The sequence below is a fragment of the Suncus etruscus genome, chromosome 8 (assembly GCF_024139225.1).
Source record: "Suncus etruscus isolate mSunEtr1 chromosome 8, mSunEtr1.pri.cur, whole genome shotgun sequence".
In the NCBI taxonomy this organism is placed as follows: domain Eukaryota; kingdom Metazoa; phylum Chordata; class Mammalia; order Eulipotyphla; family Soricidae; genus Suncus; species Suncus etruscus.
This window is the reverse complement of record NC_064855.1, coordinates 102896362-102921563: the sequence shown is the minus strand read 5'-3', so window position 1 is coordinate 102921563 and position 25202 is coordinate 102896362. Positions and strand designations below refer to the sequence as shown.

The following is a 25202-nucleotide window of genomic DNA, read 5'->3' as shown; positions in this document are numbered from 1 at the left end:
GTTTAACTGTGAGATATACCTGTAGTTTTTAATAGCTACTCTTGTGTTTTATGCTCCACTGCAAGCAGATAATTTTTATCCAACTTCAATGGTTTAATATTTGCTCAGTTCCAGGGAAATGCATAATGTTCTTAGATTTTTCATAATTCTCAACTATCCTAGGGAATATTTCCCAATTATTGTAACATTTGATTGTGTATATCATTTAAAAACTTATTCTTAAAATTATGTCTACCAAAATTTTTTTGTTTTATATTTTTGGGGCCACATCCAGTGACACTCAGGGTTTACTTCTGGCAATGAGCTCAGAAATCGCTCCTTGATTGGAGGACCATATGGGATGCCTGGGTTTTAACCCAGGTCTATCATGGGTAAGCTGCAAGCAAGGCAAACAACTTATCACTGTGCTACTGCTCTGGCCCCTGTGTGCTAAAAAGACATTGTTATGTCTTAATCTAAGAAGTCAATGGAAAAGAAACATTGATACTATGGACTCCTATTACAGTGTTCATTGTAAGAAAATTTTACCAGACTTCAAAATGTAAATAAATCTACAGAAATGTTCTTATAATTTTATTTAGAAAAGTTTTGGAAAAGGAACACAGATGTTCTTGACTTTATTACATTGCTCTGTGTAATAATGTTTAAGAATTTTCAAATTAAGTTTATATGCAATTAGGTTCTAATGTTCATGTTTAGTTAAGTCTATGAAAAAATATAATATGTATAAGACAAGTATTGGGAAAAGCTGATTGTTTTGAGAATATGTATACACAATTGTTGCATTAAATAATTAACGATGGGGCTGGATGGCGGTGGATTTCTCTCCGTGCCATCCCAATCCACGTGGCTCTGCAACCTCCATGCAGTCGGCGAGTCCCAGGCCCAGGTGAAATCACTCACTCACAGTTAGGCATCAGGAGGCAACAACTTTATTCAAGCCCTAGCCACCACGTGTGTGTGGCCTATTCATAACCTTTCAAGCACAGCAATATTTTGCTAGCCCTGCATCTTATTTCCTGTTAGCCATCTTCCCTTTGGGCTCCATGCTGGTCAAAGACCAGAACACAGAAACCCAGAAGCCAGAGCGCACAGCAGCGCAAAAAGGGCAAAGAGCCAAAAAGGCAAAAAGCCAAAAGGGCGCGTGAAAGCCAAAAGGGGCGATTTCCCTTGGTTCAAGCCTTATCTAACATTTCCATGACCCCTCCCAGGAATGGGAGGGTCTAGCAGGTAAGGTTACACCTACTATCCGGTTCCCAAGACCCCTCCCAGAAATGGGTGGGTCCCAGGGTTTAAAATATTTTTATGCACCAACGTAATAGAGTGAAAATTAATATACCAGCCCTTTTCAAAAACATATTTTTGCAAAATATACTTTACACCTGTAACCTAAAACTCTATTAATGCTTTTTTACCAAGCACTATTTTGGAACTTTCATGTTCCTATACTTTTAAACTATATTGGGGGAACTTCATTGTTCCTATACCTTTTCTATACACAAGTACTGCAGCATACATGCATAACATACATTTTAAAAACAGGCTAAGTACATTAAAATACACAGTAAAACATTTTGCAATAGAAAATATTAACTTTGAAAGATAATAAAACACATTTAAATTATAAAGAAAATGACTAAGACAAAGATGCAGGTGGTTAGAAATTAGATGTTAAACTGTATTACCTTCCTTTTTTTATTTTTTAACCACTAACTAAAACTTATCCCATCACCAACTATGAGTAAACTATAAAATTACCTGCTAAGTTTCTACACCTAAAATCATAGTTTAAATGATTAATTTGTTCCACGCTGATCTCACCACGTTGATTTTACCACGTGGCTTCTGTAAACTTTTAAAGTTCAGATGTTGGTTTGTCCCACGCTGATTTCACTACGTGGCTTCCTTTCATGGTTTCAGGCCCCGCAGACGATTCTGTTGACCATGAGGTCGCAGGTTCCGCTGCCCGCTGCCGGTTTGCTTCTGCTGTTTTACCTTAGTGATCTGGAGAATGGATTTCAGGCTTGCCGCGGAGCAAAAGCTGAGCTGAGCTGAGCCGAGGCGTTTTTGCTTTTGGGCTGATAGGAGCTTTTCGCCGCTTTTTTCCTCCGGGCAGCACTTAGCAAGCCAGTTTTTGGCCACACCTCACAGGGCGCTTTTGGATATTCAAAGTTCAAAGTTATTTAAACTAAAAGTTCAGTCCGAAATTTTCAAAGTCGAAATCCAAATTCAAGCCGCAGGTCATTTTCAGAAAATCAGTCCACTTTAAATACAGTCTTTTTTCTCCTCCGTTTCCAATTTAAGCTTTTAATTAGTTTTTGTAGAGGCCGAGGTTTTTGTTTCTTGTAACAAAGTTTCAGTTGTGGGCCTGGGCCTGCGCTGGAGGTGATGCAAGCTTCCACCTCTCTTCTTTTAATTGCCCTTCTTACCCTAGAAGGGGTAACGGCCATCTTTGAACATTGTTGCACGTGGCCCAGTGTTTTGGGCTCAGTGCACCCGAAAAGAGCCAAAATGAAAATGAAAAGCAGAAATATTACCATTATTGCTGTTTTATTGGGTACAGGATTTAGGTCAAAGTTCGGAGCGCCATTTGTTGTGTTAAATAATTAACGATGGGGCTGGATGGCGGTGGATTTCTCTCCGTGCCATCCCAATCCACGTGGCTCTGCAACCTCCATGCAGTCGGCGAGTTCCAGGCCCAGGTGAAATCAATCACTCACAGTCAGTTGTCAGGAAGCAACAACTTTATTCAAGCCCTAGCCACCACATTGATTTTACCACGTGGCTTCTGTAAACTTTTAAAGTTCAGATGTTGGTTTGTCCCACGCTGATTTCACCACGTGGCTTCCTTTCAGTTTCAGGCCCCGCAGACGGTTCTGTATACCATGAGGTTGCAGGTTTGCTTCTGCTGTTTCACCTTTCCAGGCTTGCAGCGGAGCAAAAGCTGAGCTGAGCTGAGCTGAGGCATTCCTGCTTTTGGGCCGATAGGAGCTTTTCGCCGCTTTTCCCCTCCGAAATTTCCAAAGTCGAAATTCAAATTCAAGCTGAAGGTTGTTCTCAGAAAATCAGTCCATTTTCAATAGTCTTTTTTCTCCTCCGTTTCCAATTTAGACTTTTAATAAGTTTTTGAAGAGGCCCAGGTTTTTGTTTTTTGTAACAAAGTTTCAGTTTTGGGCCTGGGCCTAGGCTGGAGGTGATGCAAGCTTCCACCTCTCCTCTTTTAATTGCCCTTTTTACCCTAGAAGGGGTAACGGCCATCTTTGAACATGGCTTTACGTGGCCAAACACTTTGGGCTGACTGCATTTGAACAAAGCGAAAATAAAACAGAAGAGCAGAAATATTACCATATTTGCTGTTTTCTTGGGTCCAGGATTCAGGTGAAAGTTCGGAGCGCCATTTGTTGTGTTAAATAATTAATGATGGGGCTGGATGGCAGTGGATTTCTTTCCGTGCCATCCCAGTTTACGTGGCTCTGCAACCTTCATGCAGTCGGCGAGTCCCAGGCCCAGGTGAAATCACTCACTCACAGTTAGGCGTCAGGAAGCAACAACTTTATTCATGCCCTAGCCACCACGTGTGTGTGGCCTATTCATAACCTTTCAAGCACAGCAATATTTTGCTAGCCCTGCATCTTATTTCCTGTTAGCCATCTTCCCTTTGGGCTCCATGCTGGTCAAAGACCAGAACACAGAAACCCAGAAGCCAGAGCGCACAGCAGCACAGAAAGGGCAAAGAGCCAAAAAGGGCGAAAGCCAAAAAGGGTGTGAAAGCCAAAAGGGGCGAATTCCCTTGGTTCAAGCCTTATCTAACATTTCCATGACCCCTCCCAGGAATGGGAGGGTCTAGCAGGTAAGGTTACACCTACTATCCGGTTCCCAAGACCCCTCCCAGAAATGGGTGGGTCCCAGGGTTTAAAATAGGTACACCCACACACAATATGACCTTTGATGCTTTTAAAGGCAAGATTTACTGTACCTAACTAAAATAACAACCATTTTATACATTCTGATCTGGGGTTCCCACCTCAGTTGGAGAATGTGGAACAAAACTTTTTTAGCCTTTCTCAATTTTTTTCTGTTTTGTTTTGAACAGACTGTGAAATTGTAAGATGATACCCAGCTATGAAGCCAAATCCAAGGTGTTCCCATTTTTGTCTTTTCTTTACACCTAACACTTTAATATGTAAAAAGTTCATCCAACTATATCTACCCTTCCCCACCTGGTTGAATTTTACTGAGAATAAAGAAAAGGTACTTTGGTTTTGGCACACAGTGATACCACAAACTCAGATGAAAACTAACTCCAGGATTCTTTCCTGACTTGTTCGATTTATTAATTCTTCTTGGCTATGCTACCTGCATGTACCTGGGAATGGAAAAATATGCATGGTCGGTGATTTCACAATGTGTGGATTTATTTTACATGTAATCACATTCAACTGTTACTTTTATATTGTTTATAATTTTTATTATCACCAAACAATATTAAGTTAATTATATAGTATAACATATATTTTTAAACTTTAGTTTTATTTCCACATTACTTTTTTCTAATCACACATGTGCTTCTTACTTCTATGCCTTTGGGTTGTTATAAAACCTTTGTTGTTTATAAAACTTTGGTATCTGTAAGTACCTCTTTGCCCTGAGACAGCTTAAAGAGAAAGTGTAAAGGCAAGACAAATCTAAGATTGAAGTTTTTGTTTTATTTTTTTTTAATTTAATAGAAGTGACCTTACTAACAGTTTCTTTTTTTCCAACTGAATAAGAAAGATAGGAGAGAATTTTGCAATCTTATTTCAATAGAACTAAACAAAGCCCAGAAGAAATGGCTGTGCACATAAGTTAAGCTTGAAGCACAGAGATATTTATTAGATGGAGGGCTGGGGTTACATGACAAGCATCTTAAAACATGATTTGAAGTGAGGCTTAGTGAAGTTTCTTTGCAAAATGATACTGCTAATAGGAGGGCAGCATGGATCAAGGCTCTCTGCCCACTGTGGGAGCTGGAATGGCTGAAAGTGAGCACCAGCTTAGCAGAGAGCATGGTATTCAAAGACTGCCAACTGTGGACTTAAAACCAGAAAGAGATGAGCTCAGTAAGTCAGAGGGAACAAATCCTTCTAGGTCCTTTAACTCTATGAAGAAAAAACATTAATATTCTGAAAATAATTCCTAGAATCAACCAAGTCCAAATTAGAATTTTATATCGCTTTTAAAATGAATTTAACTATAGTAAGATAAAACATTTTTCCATGTCTCATGATCTCTGTATGCATTTTTCAAGTGCTAGAAAATGTTCCCAAATATAGTTTTTCTATTTACATATGAAAAAATGCATCAACTAAATATAAATCACTTTCATTATTTCAAGTTCAGTATGTTTTTCCAGAAGCTAGATGTTTACATCACTGATGAGTTTAAATGAGTAATTGAGTGACTAGTATTATGATAATAATGATGATAATAAATAAAAATATTGGCAATATAAATCTTTCCAAATCTACTGAGCCCGGAGTTAAAATATTTTATATTGATATAAATCAGTTTATGTTATTTTGCAAATCAAGTGATATTTTTAAATAAAAATAAGACATTTTAGTTCAGTTTAAGTAGAGCTCAAGAAGCAGAACTTACTATTATTTGTAGGTAACAATTTTGGTTATTATTTGTAGGTAACATTAATTAAGATGACGGCATATGCTTTAAGGTATGTTTATTGCCCTCAAAATGTATTTCACCACATTAAAATACTAACAGCCTTCAAAGGCCAACTGAGCATTTTATCCCTTTAAACTTGATTTTCTGTTCCCTTGAATTTCCTCAGATAAAGGTAACTCTGGGGACTGATGCTACAGGTTTGTACCTGTTAGTTTGTTCTTTTTTCCCTACATACTACACAGAACTGCAATCATCTTAATCTCTCTTCCTTGCTTCACTTATAAAATAAAACATCATAATCTTCATTGTGATAAATGGCAGTCTAATCCTGGACAGAGTGAGTAATCAGAGTTTACAGGCAAAAAATAAAAAACAAAACAAAACAATAGATTTTTATATATATTGTATAATTTAAGCTAGTTAACATTATATATTTCCTTATAGCTCGATATAGAACCCCCAAAAAGTGCTAAGTATTAAGTTATTGCCTCAAATAGTACTAAGTACTGGGACAAGAACTGTGGCACAGCAGTAGGGTGTTTGCCTTGCACGCAGCTGACCTAGGACAGACCACAGTTTGATCCTTAGGCATCCCATATGGTCCCCCAAAGCCAGGAGTGATTTATGACTGCATAGCCAGGAGTTACCCCTGAGCGACAACCAATGTGGCCCAAATATAAGAACAACAACAAAAGTGAATTAAACTATGGCAGAATTTAACCGAATAAAAATACAATATATTAATAGAATACATAATTATGTAATCTATTAATATATCATCATACCTCACAGTGGACATTTAGTTTCTATAACAAATGTTCCGGATTGGGAAAATGGCCTCATAAGAATTGGGATTAAATTGCAACTATGTGTGAGCAAAGACTAAGATATAAAAGTAAATGTTTATTTTAGGGGCCGGAGAGATTGCTCAGTGATAGGGCATTTGCCTTGAATAAGGCCCATCCGTTCTGGACCTACATTCTATTCCTAGAGTCCCATATAGTCCCTGGGCCAGGAGCGATTTCTGCACTCATATCTAGGAGTAACCCCTGAGTGTCTCAGAGTGTGGCCCAAAAATAAAAAAAAAAAGTTTATTTTAAACTAATACATGAGGAGGAGCTACAAGTAAAGCAGCTGGTAGGGGTGTTTGCCTTGCATGGGGTGAGCCTTGGTTTGATCCTTTGCATCCCATATGATTCCCTAAGCCAGGATGATTTCTGAGTGCAGAGCCATGAGTAACCCTAGAGCTCTGCCAGGTGGGCCCATAAACAAACAACAACAACAACAAAATAAATAAACAAAAAACATACCCAGAAAGCTTGTATGTGGTATAAAATATAAAACAAGTAAATTGGTGAGGTAGAAAACAAACAGAGCCCAATAAAAGACAGACACATTGCATGCAGGAAGCAAAACTCCACCACCACATTTGACCAATCTTCAAACTTTGAACAATCTCCAAAGAACATGCCTGAGCAGTGGCAGATATAATAAAATGCAAAAGAGAAAATATACAAATTACCTAGAATCATTTAAGGTTTAAATAAGGTCAATTCATAAATTGTTATAAATGAGCTTGCACTACGATAGGCTCTTTGTACAGTTTGGAGACAATGGTAGAACAGTGATTTCAAATCAAATCAACAACAGAACTAAGAAATAATGACACAAGCACGTCACTGTGTCCGTGAATCAAGTGAAAACAGTAGTGCTCTAGAACATATTGAGCGCTTGAATTCAGAAATAGGTAACAAAATTTAACATGGCTTATTGCTTTATTAATTGATCAGTTAGTTGGGTGGTGAAATGGGGTACATGGAGGTAAAAGCAGTGATTGAGTCATGTTGGATTTGTAATGTTTAAGTAAAATACATATTTAATTATTCTAAAGACTCAATCTTGTAAGTATGTGCTTCAATCTCAATGGATTTTAAAACTGCAAAGTTTTATCGCACCTTTGAATGAATATTTCTTTTATAGACAGTTTCTCTGAATACCAAATGCTGTTTCTTTCCAGAAGGATCCATTCTATCAACTTTCACAGAAGGAGAATAAAACACTGCATAAGACACTGTTTTATAAAAAGAAAACTTTTAGTTGCATCATGGTAAGCACATCCATTTAATATATCATGGAATATGCCATTTTAATATAAAATTTCAGAAGAAATAATTTCGAGGTCCTCCCTGGATTATTCTTATAAAAACATTAAGAAACTTCTTGGTGGGTCCGGAGAGATAGCACAGCGGCGTTTACCTTGCAAGCAGGTCCAGGACCAAAGATGGTTCAAATCCCGGTGTCCCATATGGTCCCCCATGTCTGCCAGGAGCTATTTCTGAGCAGACAGCCAGGAGTAACCCCTGAGCACCGCCGGGTGTGGCCCCCCCAAAAAAAGAAACTTCTTGGTGTTTACTTATTTGATTGCATGTATATAACCCTGAGGAAGTCATAACCTAAAAGAGAAGACTGTGCTCCATTAATTTCAAACTCAGACACATGTATTACCTGTTCAGAAAGTTCAAAGTAGAGGTACAAACTATATAAGACCAATCCTTTCAGTGGTCTCACTGTGAGTACTCAGTGCTTGCTACATATTTTGAGGGGATTATAGTTATCCCAATGTATTGATGTCCTTGAATTCTTATCATATCACCAGATTGCACTTCCTTATCCTTCAAACTAAAGTTAACTTTTAAATGTTTTCTCCCAGTACACCTGATTTAAGTCAAGTCCAATGGTGCTGTTGTTAAAATGGAGAATTTAAGTGAAAAGTTTAATTTTACACGTCTTTCTTTCCAGGAAATGTCTAGGTAATTGTATAAAAAGATTTACCTCTTTTGAAAGGTCAGATTTATATTCTTTTGTGCAGAATACTATAAACAGTAAGTGATTCCAGTCAAAGATTATGAAAACTTAATTCAGCTTAATTATTATTAGTCTAGTTCCTAAAGGCAGTGGTCTCTCCTGGTAGCTGACACAAGAGGGCTGTGAGACATTTCTTCAAATTCTCAGCAGACAACAAGGCTGAGTTCAATGCAAGAGACCAAGTATGGAGACTGGAGAGATAGCATGGAGGTAAGGCTTTTGCCTTTCATGAAGAAGGTCATTGGTTTGAAACCTGGCATCCCATATGGTCCCCCGAACCTGCCAGGAGTGATTTCTGAGCATGGAGCCAGGAGTAGCCCCTGAGCGCTGCCAGATGTGACCCAAAAAACAAAAAACAAAACAAAACAAAAAAAAAAACAAAAAAAAAAGGAGAGAGAGAGAGAAAGAGCCAAGTATGTGGTGATGCAGCATAGGTACTGCCTGAGTTACACTAGAAGTGTTCAGGATTTTACAAGTGTACACCTGAATACTCAATGGAACAGGAAGTACTGGAGAAATAGAGTTGGTTTTATGAAAGGATTGAGCCTGAATTATCTATTCAGTAATTCCAGTAGCCATTCTTAAATAAATTAGTAAATGATAAATGACTATGTGATTAAGACAATACTCAACACTGATTCATGACAAGTAGAATAAATCATCTGTATCTCAATTTTTTTCATTTCTAAAATTGAGACAGTAGCAAAACTCAGAGCGTTCCTGTGAAGATTGGTTGATAATTCATAGCAAATTCTTAGAATAAATAATTTATAGATAAATTTTACAAAATTTATACTGTGTTTTTATTGAATTTCAGTCACTTGTCATTCATATAGCTGTGGCAAATGTAAAGGCAAGGCATGATTATGGTCACTAGGGCACTTTTAGGAATCATTGCTGAATATAAAGACTTTATATTTAGATCATTTATGAGAATATTTGCCCCCAAATGTATTTTATACCAAATATGATATAGGATGATTCCCTGTAGTTATACATCAAGAAAAAATAATTGTATTTTTATATTATCAATATTACTAGCCATGGATTTATAAGCATTGGAAATTTTCTTATTTACCATTTTGCTGACTTCTTTAATATTTTACCCATATGTGCAAAGAATATTTCATCGTGAAGTGAAGTGTGATTCTTGAATAAGTGAACTGCAATGACGAAGACAGTAAAAAGATAAAGTGTCTCATAGTTCTATTATATATTGAAGCATTAGTGAGTCCTACAAGCATCCTCTTGCTTTGATGGATAGATTACTTATCATCCAAGGGGACCCTGAATTGTCAGATGTAATTCTGTATAAGAGAATTTTTTTTTTCCTTTTAAATGCATCCATGTTTTTCAGCCTGAAGTGCTCCTATGGCAATCAAGAAAGAGCAGGAAGCTCCTCAAAGTATAACTGCTAAGAAACCAAATCCCTCATCATTGATGAAACTTAGCTAAAAGCCGGATGAAATTTAAACGCAAACAATAAATTACAGTTATAGAATGTTAAGGTATGAATGAAGTGCTAGGAAGAGATCATAAAATACCCAGTCATTCACATGCCTGATGACAGTGAGGATTGGCATCAGAGAAAAAAGCTCAAGTTATTTAACTTCAATCTCAGGTAATCACTGGTCAATCAAGGCAGCACATAAAGGTGCATTCATCATTCCATGTCAGTAAATCTAGCCATCAAGAAGGAAAATATTTCACATAAAGAAGCTATTCACTCAAAGATGAATATTATTTTTATAGGTTGTAATTTCAAAGACACTGATTCAATTTTTTAACTGTATAAATTTGTTACCAAGCAGTTCTGCACCTAATTATGCATTTCAATATGATATTATAATTAAAAATATCGCAATGTGGGTATATGTACATATAGATACACCTGTATTTGAGACAGTTTTTTAAAAATGATATTTAAAAATGTTATTCGGACATTTATTTAGATTATCTGATAGATAAAAAAGAACGAGAAGTAAAATGGGGGAAATTAATTCTTACTATCACATCAATCTTTTTATTTATTTATTCTAGGCTATAAACGCTTTACCATGTAACTTGTTGATGAGACTTTCCTTACCCCAATTACTACATATGTTATTTTATAATAAAAATATAATAAGCGATGTAAGAAATTATTTTAAGAGCCATTATTTTGACCTTGCAAAGACAAAATCTTATACTACAGACAACGTGGCTTGTTTAGAAACCAAAAAAGAAAAATTTGGGTGATTCCTTGCATACATTTCTATTGGGGTCAGAAATTTAATCTTATAAATTTGAAATTTATCTTATAAAATTTCATTATAAATGACAAAAAATAGGTTTGTCAGTATGGTGATTTTTTTTGTACACAGTTGACCAATTTTGCATCTAGCACCACATATACTAACCAGAGATTATACCTGAGTGCAGACTCAGGAGTAAGCACTGAGCACCTAAAAGAAATCTACTGTATAGATATAGAGGGTTGATAATTGAATGTAAAATATTTCTGTCTCAATTTATCAAGAATTCTTAGTCTTAAAACCAGAGGTTTTCAATTTTGATAGAGTAATTAGTACTGAGGAGAAATATCAACAAATAAATAAAAGATAATTTAGGACAAAAATTTTATAAAATTTGGAGTGACTTTGAAAAAGGCAAAATCTTGGGGCCGGAGAGGTGGCACTACAGGTAAGGTGTCGGCCTTGCAAGTTCTCGCATAGGAAGGACCACAGGTTGATCCCCTGGCATCCCTTATGGTCCCCCCCCCCCACCAAGCCAGGAGCAATTTTTGAGCGCATAGCCAAGAGTAACCCCTGAGCATCAAACAGGTCTGGTCCCAAATAAATAAATAAATAAATAAATAAATAAATAAATAAATAAATAAAAACTGTCTGTGACATCAGGCTGGGAAAATCTATGCCAGCCCAGTGGTGCCCGACTGTGAGAAACTGTGAGTGCTGCCTGTGTGTGTTTGTCTCCTGTCCTGTCTCCCAAACCTCTTGGAAGTGGGCTGAAAAGGACCCAGAAAATTCGCTCTCCCAGAGGCTCATTCAAGGGGCTGAAATGCCAAGGGACTGCTTACTAAAGTAAAAGCCGCTTCACTACCCGGCTGTGAGCTCTTTCTAAGGAAAGAACGCCACTTGCACAAGAAGAAAATAATCACACTAAGAACTGAGCTGGATAACTGAAGCCCAGCATATCTCTCACACTTTCTTCTCTGCTGCGTGCTCACGCCTAAGATTTGATCCTGTGTGAGGCTTTATCCACCGAGGGCTCCACTTTCTTGGAGGCAAGTCAACCCACCCAGAAAGGGCAGAGTCAGAGGAGCGTGGCCACGCACATCATTTAGGCAATGAAAAAACCCACAATATAAGTGTGACAATGAGGAAACAATGCAGGCCAGCATCAGACATAGAGAATGAAGATGACAATTCTGATGACCAGAAAACGGCCAACCAACTACTCAATCTCTCAGATAAGGAGTTTAGAAAAGAAATATGGAAGATGCTCAAAGAACTCAAAGAAACCATGGATCGAGTTGAACAGAACACTAATAAGAAACAAGAAAATATGAAGACAGAAATCACAAAACTCCAGACTAAAATGATAAGTCAAACAACAGGCCTGAAAAGCTAAGTAAATAAATTGAATGGCAAAATGGATACACTCTCCAACAGGCTAACAGAAGCTGAGAATAGAATTGATGTTGTGGAAGATGAAATAAATAACAACTCCATACAGTGGGAGAGAAGGGAAAAAAAAACTTAAAGCAAATGAACAGACAATGGAAAAATTAGTCAAAGAATGGGAACAGATGAAAATAGAAGTCTATGATAAGCTCAACAGAAATAACTTAAGAATCATTGGCATCTCAGAGACCCAGGAAGAAAATTTCCAGGAAGAATCAATGGTCAAGAACAACATTAAAGAGAAACTTCCAGAGTTAAAGACTATATGCAATCAAATTCTGAATGCCTGAAGAGTACCAACCAAAAAAGACCCCAGAAAAAATACCCCAAGACACATCCTATTCAAAATGACGTATCTCAAAGATAGAGACAGAATTCTGAAAGCAGTAAGATCAAAAAGGGAAATTACATTCAAGGGAACATCCTTGAAATTTACAGCAGACCTGTCACCAGAAACACTCAAGGCCAGAAAGCAGTGGTGGGACATAGTGACAAAACTCAATGAAATAAATGTACCCAGGATAACTCACTTTCAGGTTTGACCGAAAAATAAATGGTTTCACAGACAAACAACAGTTCAAAAACTTAACAGACACAAAAGCAGTCTTAATAGAAAAACTGAAAGATCTAATTTAAGGTAAGACTGACCATAAGACACACCAAATTTCAATATAAAGATGGCATTAAATACAAAGACAATTCTTTCTCTCAATGTCAATTGACTAAATGCACTAAGAGACACAGAGTGGCTAAATGAATCCAAAAAAAAAAAAATCAATCCAACATTCTGCTGCCTACAAGAAACACACATGAATAGTCAGAACAAACATTGACTCAAAATAAAAGGCTGGAGGAAAATTATCCAAGCAAACAACAACCATAAACAATCTGGAGTGGCCATAGTAATATCAGATGATGCAAACTTTATACTCAGGAAAGTTGTAGGTACAAAGATGGACATTTTGTATTAATCAAGGGATATGTAAAGCAGGAAGAAACTACTCTCCTTAACATATATGCACCAAATGAGGGTCCAGCAAAATATTTAATACAATTATTGAGAAATCTGGAAAATAATATCAATAACAACATAATAATTGTGGGGGACTTCAATATGGCTTTGTCAACACTGGATAGGTCAACCAGACTGAAACCCAACAAGAATATACTAGACCTGAGAAGAGAAATGGAAGAAAGAGGCCTAGTATATATATATATATATATATATATATATATATATATATATATATATATATATATATATATATATATATATGTGTAAATATGTATCCAGGTTTCTGAGGATGGAGTGTCCGATATATATATCGGACACTCCATCCTCAGAAACCTGGATACATATTTTTTTCTGCAATAACATGGGACACTCTCCAGAATAGACTACATGCAGGCATATAAAACATACCTCCATAATATCAAGATGACAGAAATTTTGCAGGCTAACTTTGCTGACCAAAAGACCCTGAAATTATATGCAAACTACAAAGGGACACAGAGGAAAACTTTAACACCTGGAAGTTAAAAAAACCTCATACTGAAGAACCAGTGGGTCTAAGATGAAATCAAAGAGAAAATCAAAACTATCCTGGAAACAAATGATAATACAGACACAAACTATCAGAACTTATGGGACACAGCAAAAGCAGAAATGAGAGGAAAATTTATAGCTTTGCAAGCACACATCAGGAAGGAAGAATGGGCCTACCTAAATAGCTTAATGACGCAGCTCATAGAATTATAAAGTGCTCAACAAAAGGAACCAAAAATTGAGAGAAATAAGAAAATAACAAAGCTGAGACCAGAAATCAACAAGGTGGAAACCCAAGAAACAATCTGAAAGATCAACAAAAGCAGAAGTTGGTTCTTCAAAAAAATAAACAAGTTTAATGGAACATTGGCAAAACTAACAAAGAAAGAGAGAGAAACTTGATAACTCATATTAGGAATGAAAAAGGAGAGATCACTACTGATATAGTAGATATCCAAAGGGTAATCAGAAACTACTTTGAGAAATTCTATGCCACTAAAAATGAGAACCTGGAAGAAATGGATATATTCTTGGAATCTTATATTCTTCCATGGTTGAATGAAGAGGATGTAGCATATCTAAATACCCCCATCACAATTGGTAAAATTAAAACAGTAATCAAATGATTGCCCAAAAACAAAAGCCCAAGCCCAGATGGATTCAGTAATGAATTCTTTCAAACTTTCGAAGAGGAACTACTACCAATCCTGGCAAGACTCTTTCATGATCAAAAAATGGAAACACTTCCAAATAGCTTTTATGAAGACAACATCACCTTGATACCTAAACCAGACAGAGATGCTACAAAAAAAGAAAATTACAGACCAATATTGCTGATGAATATAGATGCAAAGATTCTCAACAAAATCCTGGCAAATAGGATTCAATGCGTCATTAAGAAGGTCATCCACTACGGTCAATTAGGTTTCATCCCAGGAATGCAAGTATGGTTTAACATTCATAAATCTATCAACATAATACACAACATCAACAACAAGAAAGGATAAAAATCATAAGATCATATCAATAGATGCAGAGAAAGCATTTGATAAGGTCCAACACCCATTCTTGATCAAAGCTCTCAGCAAGACGGGAATGAAAGGAACCTTTTTTCAATATAGTTAAGGCCATCTACCACAAGCCAGTGGCAAATATTATCCTCAATGGCAAAAATCTAAGAGCTTTCCCTCTAAATTCTGGCACAAGACCAGGCTGTTCTTTCTCACCACTCCTATTGAACATAGCACTGGAATTACTCACTATAGAGATTAGGCAAGAAAAAGATATCAAGGGAAGCCAGATAGAAAAGGAAGAAGTCAAGCTCTCATTGTTTGCAGATGACATAATACTGTACTTAGAAAACCCAAAAGACTCTACCAAAAAGCTTCTAGAATCAATAGACTCATATAGCAAGTTGGCAGGCTACAAAATTAACACACAAAAATCAATGGCCTTTCTATACATCAATAGTTATAAGGAAGAAATGGACATTAAGAAAACAACCCCTTTCACAATAGTGCCACACAAACTCAAATATCTTGGAATCAACTTGACTAAAAATGTGAAGGACCTGTACAAAGAAAACTATAAAAATCTGCTCCATGATTCAGAGAGGACACGTGGAAAAGGAAACACATACCCTGCTCATAGATTGGCAGGATAACATCATCAAAATGGCAATACTCCCCAAAGCATTGTACAGATTTAATGCCATCCCTCTAAAAATACCCGTGACATTCTTCAAAGAAGTGGATCAGGCACTTTTGAAATTCATTTGGAATAATAAACACCATAGAATAGCTAAAGCAATCATTGGGAAAAAGAATATGGGTGAAATTACTTTCCCCAAATTTAAACTTTACTACAAAGCAATAGTTATCAAAATAGCATGTTATTGGAATAAAGACAGGCACTCAGATCAGTAGAATAGACTTGAATACTCAGAGAATGTTCCCCAGATATGCAATCACCTAATATTTATAAAGAAGCAAGAAATCCTAAATGGAGCAAAGAAAGCCTCTTCAACATGTGGTGTTGGCACAACTGGCTAGCCACTTGCAAATATTGAACTTAGACCCCCAGATAACATCATGTACGAAGGTAAAATCCAAATAGATTAAAGACGTCGATGTCACACCTGGAACAATAAGATATATAGAACAACACATAGGCAAAATACTCCAGAACATTGAGACTACAGGCATATTCAAGATGGAAACCGCACTTTCCAAGCAAGTGAAAGCAGAGATGGACAGATGGGAATATATTAAACTGAGAAGCTTCTGCACATCAAAGAAAATAGTGCCCAGGATACAAGAGCCACCCACTGAGTGGGAGAAACTATTCACACAATACCCATCAGATAAGGGGCTAATCTCCAAAATATACAAAACACTGATAGAAATTTACAAGAAAAAAACATCTAATCCCATCAAAAAATGGGGAGAAGAAATGGACAGACACTTAGACAAAGAAGAAATACAAATGGCCAAAAGACACATGAAAAAATGCTCCACATCACTAATTATCAGGGAGAGGCAAATGAAAACATCTATGAGGTACCACCTCACACTACAGAAATTGGCACACATCACAAAGAATGAGAACAAGCAATGTTGGCAGGATGTGGAGAGAAAGGAACTCTTATCCAGTGCTGGTGGGAATGCCGTCTAGTTCAACCTTTATGGAAAGCAATATGGAGATTCCTCCAAAAACTGGAAATCGAGCTCCCATAGGATCCAGCTATACCACTCATAGGAATATACATATAGGAACACAAAAATGCAATACAAAAACCCCTTCCTTACACCTATATTCACTGCAGCACTATTTACCATAGCAAAACTCTGGAAACAACCACGATGCCCTTCAACAGAGGAATGGCTAAAGAAACTGTGGTACATATACACATTGGAATATTATGCAGCTGTCAGAGAAGATAAAGTCATAAAATTTTCCTATACATGGAATCTATTATGCTGAGTGAAATAAGTCAGAGAGACATAAAGACACAGAATGGTCTCACTCATCTATGGGTTTTAAGAAAAATGAAAGACATTCTTGCAATAATAATTTTTAGTCACAAAAGAGTGAAGGACTGATAGTTACAGCTCACCTCACGAAGCTCACCACAAACAGGGATGATTTTATTTAGATAAATAACTACATTTTGAACTATCCTTAAATTGAGAACGTATGAGGGTTATAGAAAACCTTCTAGAGTACAGGCAGGGGTTGGGTGGGGAGGAGGAAGATTTGAAACATTGGTGATGGGAATGTTACACTGGTGATGGGTGGTGTTCTTTGCATGACTAAAACCCAAACAGAATCATTTATGTAATCACGGTGTTTAAATAAAATAAGTAAATTAAAGGGATTATAGATGTAGCAAAGAGGAACCAGAAAAAACATAATTTGTAATACATTAAGAAAAAATAAAGAAAGAAATTAAAGAAAAGATAAAAGAAAAGAAAAAGACAAAATTTGAACGTATTTTTTCTTTTCTTTTTTTTTTTTGAATAGTATTTTTTCTAACCCATACGTTTTGCATATATTTTGAGAATGTGACTGAAAAATATATAAAGCCCTGGATTTGATCTCAATCTCAGGTAAAGCATGTCTCCCAAAAACAGTTACACAAGTGTGGCCATGATAATCCCTGAGAACTACTTGTATGATTCTTTTGCACTGAGCACAATAGGTTTCATCATTGTCAGCCAAACACTGCTAAGATTGGATATATCAAAAGTAACCTGCAGTTAATGTGAAACTTCAAAGAAAATCAATTAGAAAACAAAATGGCCTGCAAATTTACAAGGCAAATGCAGACACTGTTTTATAATAAAAGGCTTTTATGATAAAAACAGCAACAAAATTTTGTGAAAGTTAATTGTCACCTCCATATTATTATTAAAGCAATTGGCTCTATCAGAGTAAACTGAAATAATCACTATATTTTAAAATTTAGTACTTTTACTTGCACTTGTAATTCCTATCAAGTAACATATTCATAAGTTTGGGGGTATAGTACATAAATATATTTGGTGGGAAGCAGAAAGTGGTGACATTATCCTGACCTCAATATTTATTTAGGATGACTCAAAGAGGAATGATGTTATTTGAGGAATAGAACAATGGAAAAGTAAAAGGTTTATATAAAAATATGAGCAGTTAATCAAGTGAGAACATAATAGAACTGAAGGGCTTCTTTTGCCAAGAATATGATTTATTCTTTAGAGATTTCTAGCGTATATTTAGACAAATAGTTAAAATATCACTTAGTATATACAAATAAAACATTTCTATTTTCTATTCCAGAAATAAACATTATTAATCACTTAACAGTATCATTAATTAATTTTGCCAAATTTGTTAATTGAACATCTGCTTTGGGGACTGTTCTAAGTACTGTGATTAAAAGATGAGTGAGTCATAAATTTTTGCCTTAAGAAATTTATAATTTTCTAAACATATTGTGACTTAGTTAAGTTAAAATGTAAATTCACATGAAGTTATAGTTAAATTCTATGAAAATAAACTGACACTACTTAAAATTTTAATTCTCAAGGAAAGAAAATATATGCTCACCATTAAGAGAGACTTAAAATGTGTCAAGGAGTTTATTCAAGTTTTATACATTGCTTGCAAAGTAAAATATACTTTAGGGTTATCTAAGATACATTCTCAAATCTTCGATAAATTTCAGGGAAGTCTGCTAAGATCCATTATCAACTTTCCTTACACTTCAGGAAGGATTGCTAAACACATTACCAGATCCTAAGTGGCACATGCAAGAAGGTATTGAAGATAAATATGATTTCTCATAGGTACCCTTTTTTCTGAAATATTGTGCCTTTGAATATGTGTGTTACATGGCAGAGGGGTTTAAATCATATTACAGACCTATAGATACATGTCTAGTTATCATGGTAGATTCAAACCAATAATGGAAACTCTTAAAGGTAGATAAATTTTTCAGCATTAAGGCATAAAAATCATGGTGAGTTATGAATTCAGAGAGATTTTATGAATGAAAATAATTTGATGTGTTGTTACTGATATGAGATTATTCTGAAAGACAGGCTTATTTATAAGAAATACAAAGAAAATATTAGATTTGAAAAAACTACAATAAAATTTGAATTAGTTTTACAGTTTCAAGGAAACATATTCTGCTGACAAACTAAGTAAGCTTGTAACATATTTTTCCCAAAGTGCCTTTCATTAAGCTAGATAGCAAACATACTAATTTTGTCCTAGAATATAACAGAGAAATAACTATGACCAAATAGGACTTTGAATGGAAAGAACAGTGAAAATATATACTTGTATTTTTAAGTGGTAAGATTCAAGAAACAATGACACTTTAAAAATAAAAATAGAAAAAAACTATTTTATGGCCAATTGAATTAGCACCTTCAACCTCCATCCTGTGGGAGACATGACAGAGAATGAAATAGGTTCATAAAGAGACAAAGCAGCATTTAATAGACTAATTCAAGCATTAGTGACCCTAAGCAGAATCCTGTGCACAGGTTTGCAATGCACAATGTTTACAATGTTTACAATCCTGTGCACAGGTTTATTCTATTTTTGCCTAGATTTTCTTAAATATGTAAAAGATGCAATGCTGATTTATTCTATGGTTTTCTACATGTATATTTGCAACCCATTTAAGTTTTAAGACCTAAAATTTTCTAAGTATTCTAAGATTAAGAAATATCTTAGTCTTGGGGTTGAGTTTTTTATTAGGACACTTTATTATATATACACATAAATATATAAATAGCACATGCACATATAAATACACATATATCTTTAATATAAGTATAATAGCCACATGGATGATTTTCAATGACAAAGATAAAAAGCTAGTGATGAAAATGGAAGAAACTAATCACAAGAATATTTTGTGTAGAAAGAGGCAGAAACAATAATAAATGCAGTATGATTCTTTTATTTAAAATTCTAAAATGGGTATAACTTATCTATATTCATAGAAAACAAATCATAGGTTGAGGGTTTTTAGATTGGATAGAGTTTATTACAAAATGCCTTAGGGAACAATATTTGATGATTGAAAGAATTGATACTTTAATTGTGGTTTTGATTTTATGGATTAATACATATTTTCAATTTGGCAAATTATACAGCCCAAATATATATGCTATGGTTTCCACATGTTATGCTAAGGAACTTCTCCATTTGTTACTATGCCTTCTACTTTTCAAACTCAATGTTATATGGCAAAATATATATTGTAAACTATAAATTAGATGACTTTATGCCTTTAAAACTTCTGCTTTGTTTAAATCTCTTTAAAAAAACAATGATGTCATTTATCTGTTTGCTTTATACCCGAAACACTGAATAAATAGACATGATTTCATTTGCTTAAAATGGTTGATGTCATTTGGTCTTTTAGGTGTCCTTTTTAGAGAGGCAAACATATTAAAAAGTATAAAAAATGTTCATTTGTAGGTTTTAGTGATAAGACAGTGGGTAGAGTGTTTGCCTTATGCTCAGCTTACCTGGATTAAATTTCTGAGACCAGATATGATTGAGTAAATCAGCCCAGGAGAGATCTCTGAAATTTGAGCTAGGAGTAAGCTCAGAAAAATACAGTGTATGTATTCAAAACTGCTCAAAATACTTATTTTTAAAAATATGTATTTTGCTTATCTGGTTGTATTTACTGCATCTACCATGGATTATATTTGGAAGTTTATTTAACTGAAGTTATACCACAGTGTACTCAGTAAGTTGGGTCATTCAAAACAGCTTCTTCATTTTTTCCTTCTGTATATATTTAATATGTTACATTTTAAATTGTTAAATAAATAAATCAGAGGAGAGGGTGACTAGGAAAACTACACTAAAATATAAATACATATCTAGCATTTATTGTTTTAATGTTTTATCTATTATTTTATCTATCTGTGTTACATGATTTGTTTCTTTTCTTTCTAGATACAATTTATTTGTAACATATTCAACTAAGTACTTTGAAGCAGAGATTTTGTCATTTCTGCCATAAAATCAGTACCCAGGTGTCACCTAGTCACTAATTAAATATTTTATAAAATAATAGAAAACTATGAACTATAATTAGTATAAATTTTAATTTTTTTACTTATATTTTACTAAATTCACCTATTTGTAATATAGAATTATTAAAATGCATTTGTAAACTAGAAATATTTTCAATTACAAATAATTACATTGATTAGTTAATAAAATAGATATATATATGTACACACATTTTGTTACCCTTTTAAATTATTATGAAGCATTGATCTAAAGTAAATATTCACCAAACTGCTGACTCCTTTTCAATAAAAGTTCTTTATTGTTCAATGAACCATCAGTAGAAATTAATTATTAATAGCAGTAAATTTATCACCAAGAGAAAGATGGAATCGGAAAGTAATAAAATTAGCCTTCTGGTATAAAGAACACGACTGTTGTTCACATTACTTTAATATTGGAATAAGTTAATTGTTGATCACAGACTATTGTAAGAAGGTAACATTAAGTGTCTAAAAATGAGAACTAATAAACCTAAATTTATATTTGCTAAATAGTGGTCAGATGATAATATTTGTCTTAATTCTCTTATAAAAATAGTAAGCATTAAATGTATACACCATAGTTACTTTTCCAAGTTTTTCGCATATCTTACTTTATAAATACTAAATCCTATTAACATATTACAGACATCTTATCTTCAGTTTCAGATATTCTTGCAATAGGTGTCAGCAATATTCATTGCAGACACTGAGATACTATGAACACAATTATGAGTGTAATTTTACATTGATAAAGAAATACCATGCACTAAATATCTCAGGTTCACTTAAACATTGGCAAAGTAATCCCTAAGAAAATTATTTTTGCCCATTTTCATAATGTGAGCTCGTACATATCTTCAGGTTTTTATGTTTGAAATTAATGATGTTTTTCTTACTAAAACATTAATCATGAGGTTATTTATGAACTGTCCTGCAAAAGGAAAAATAGAGACTTCATGGGCATAATAGGGCAATGCTGGGCCCGAAGAGATAGCACAGCGGTGTTTGCCTTGCAAGCAGCTGATCCAGGACCAAAGGTGATTGGTTCGAATTCCGGTGTCCCATATGGTCCCCCGTCCCTGCCAGGAGCTATTTCTGAGCAGACAGCCAGGAGTAACCCCTGAGCACCGCCGGGTGTGACCCAAAAACCAAAAAAAAAAAAAAAAAAAAAAAAAAAAAAAAAGAAAAAAAAAAAAAGAGGGCAATGCTTTCATCCAGAAAACCCTTGCGGGGCAATCAAAAAATTTCAATTAGGAAAGGCTTAAAAAGTATATTCAGAGTGACAAAGACACAGTAATAGGTATCAAAAAACCACTTTGTGTGTTGAGTCACTATTCACTCCCCAGAACTACTTGTCACCTGAGAATCTAAAAACCAATAAAAATTATCTCTGGCAGAAATTCAGAAATAAACTTTGATCACTGTTTTGAGTGGTCCAAAATAGTACAAACACATATTGCATATTGAAATAATAGTTTAGATAATTATACAAATTATATTTTAATAGTTAATATAGCATTAATTAGTATAGGCAAATAAATTTAAAGCATAAAAATTATTTTAAGCCTACCAAATAACTGGCTTTAAAATATATGATTTAAAGGCATAGTAAAATATTATCTGAAAAGATAACAAAGGTAGTTGTAAGAAAATTTAGAAAATACCTGGCAGGAAAGAAATCATGATCATGAAGGTAATTTTCGTAGGGTGCATCTTATCCATTGTGATCCGAATGTGCTGACCCCTGTGATTTCCCCAAATGTTGGAAACTCGACTATGTAATTTGTGGGAGTGAGGGTCAGTGTTCACTGTCTCTCTTGAAAAACAAATTTAGAAAAGTGTTATATAAAGCTTTTGCTAGGAATCAGAATTTTTCTTCATTCTGCAAGATGGATATAAATTATGAAAGTGAAAATGAGGAGTACTTTTTTCATAAAAGTAATCCAACTGTACTTAACAATAAGTAAATATTACAAGTTTAGATTGTTAACACTTATTCAACAAGTGAATACTGAACCTCAAATTGCAACCATCATTTTGTAAACTTCCATTAATGATCACACTGAATTCAATCCAGTGCCAGTTTTAGATGGTGATTCTTGTGGTATGTTGATATTAAACATGTAAAGTATTCAGAATGCTTCATGGAGGACATGCAGTGAATGATGAGCTCACACTAGTATTAAATATAAACCTACAGAACACCTGATACCTTTCAGTTTCATTTTTTTGTTTTTTATCTTAATTTTTTTATTTATTTCTTTTCCGACAATATTAAGAGGATAGTTAGAAAGAAGGCCTATGGGGCCGATGAGGTGGCGCTAGAGTTAAGGTAAGGCTAGGCAATCACTAGCCAAGGAAAGATCGCAACCGCGGTTCGATCCCCCGGCGTCCCATATGGTCCCCCCAAGCCAGGGGCAATTTCTGAGCGCTTCGACAGGAATAACCCCTGAGCATCAAACGGGTGTGGCCTGAAAAACCAAAAAAAAAAAAAAAAGATTAAAAAAAAAAAAGAAAGAAAGAAGGCATATAAGAAAGAATCTAAGGAATGAAGCCAGGAGTATATTTCATCAAGAATGTGTTTCCACATGAGAACCTGGAAGAAATAGATAAATTCTTGGACACTTACAATCTTCCACTTAAAAAAAGATGATCTAGCAGATTTAAATAGACCCAACACTACTAAGAACATTAAAAAGAGTAATCAAAAGTCTTCCCCAAAACAAAAGCCCATTCTCAGATGAATTTACTAATGAATTATTGCAAACCTTTCAGAGGAATTACTCCCAATTTTTTTCAGGCTTTTTCGTGAAATTAAAAACTCAAGAAAACTTCCAAATAGTTTTTATGAAGCTAACATTACCAATACCAAAATCAGATAGAGATGTTTCAAGGGAAAAAAAAAAAAACACAGATCAATATCCCTGATGAACACAGGTTCAAAGATCCTCAACAAAATTCTGGCAGATAGGATCCAAAGCCTCATCAATTTGCTCATACACCACAACCAAGTAGGATTCATTCCAGGAATGCAAGGATGGCTAAACATACATAAATCAACATAATACACCATATACAACAACAAAAATAGTAAAAAACATATGATCATATCAATAAATTCAGAGAAAGCATTTGATAAGTTCCAACACACATTCTTGATAAAAAACTCTTATTAAAATAGAAATGGAAGGAACTTTTCTCAAGATAGTCAAGGCCTTCCTACCACAAATCAATGGCAAATATTATTCTCAATGGTGATAAATTAAAAGCCTTTCCTCTAAAATCTGGAACAAGACAAGGATGCCCTCTCTCACCACTCCTATTCAACATAGTGCTGGAAGTTCTTGCCATAGCGATTGGCAAGAAAAAGATATCAAGGGCATCCAGATAGGAAAGAAAGAAGTAAAATTCTCACTGTTTGCAGATGACATGATACTATATTTTAAAAACCCCGAAGATTCTACCAAAAAACTTCTAGAAATAATAGATTTATATAACAAAGTGGCAGGCTACAAAATTAACACACAAAAATCAATGGTCTTATTAAACACCATTAATGATAGAGAAGAAATGGACATTAAAATAACAACCCATTTACATTAGTGTCACACAAACTCAAATATCTTGGAGTCACTTAATTAAAGACTTGAAGGACCTATACAAAGAAACTAAAAAACCCTGCTTCAAGAAATAAAATAGGACACAATGAAATGGAGACACATACCCTGCTAATGGATTGGCAGGATTAACATAATTAAAATGGCAATACTCCCCAAAGCATTGTACAGGTTTAATGCAATTTTTCTAAAGATACCCATTAAATTCTTCAAAGAAGTGGATCAAACACTCCGGAAATTCATTTGGAACAATAAGCATCCACAAATAGAGCAACCCTTGGGAAAAGGAGTATGGGAGGCCTCACTTTCCCAAACTTTAAATTGCATTACAAAGCTATAGTCATTAAAACAGCACAGTAATGAAATAAAGACAGACCTCAGATCCGTGGATTAGACTTGAGTATTTAGAGAATGTGCACCAATTATACAATCAATTAATTATCGATAAAGGGGCAAGTAATGCAAAATGGAGCAAGGAAAGCTTCTTCAACAAGTAGTGTTAGAGCAACTGGTCAGCCAGTTTCAAAAACGTGAACTCAGACCTCCATCTAACACCATGCACATAGGTCAAATCCAAATGGATTAAAGATCTGGATATCAGACTCAAAACCATAAGGTATATTGAACAACACATAAGTAAAACACTCCATGGCATTGATATTAAAGGCATCTTCAACGTGGATAGAGCAATTGGAAACAGAGATAAACGGATGGGATTTATTAAGCTGAGAAGCTTCTGCACCTCAAAGGAAATAGTAAC

The 25202-nt window shown here is 34.8% G+C and overlaps 1 non-coding gene across 1 annotated transcript; it reads left to right on the top strand.

The window, feature by feature from the left end:
• Window positions 1–22481: 22481 nt before the first annotated feature.
• On the top strand, window positions 22482–22643 carry LOC126016787 (U1 spliceosomal RNA). Its single transcript, XR_007498505.1, has one exon. It is a non-coding gene; the product is annotated as a U1 spliceosomal RNA (small nuclear RNA).
• Window positions 22644–25202: the final 2559 nt, after the last annotated feature.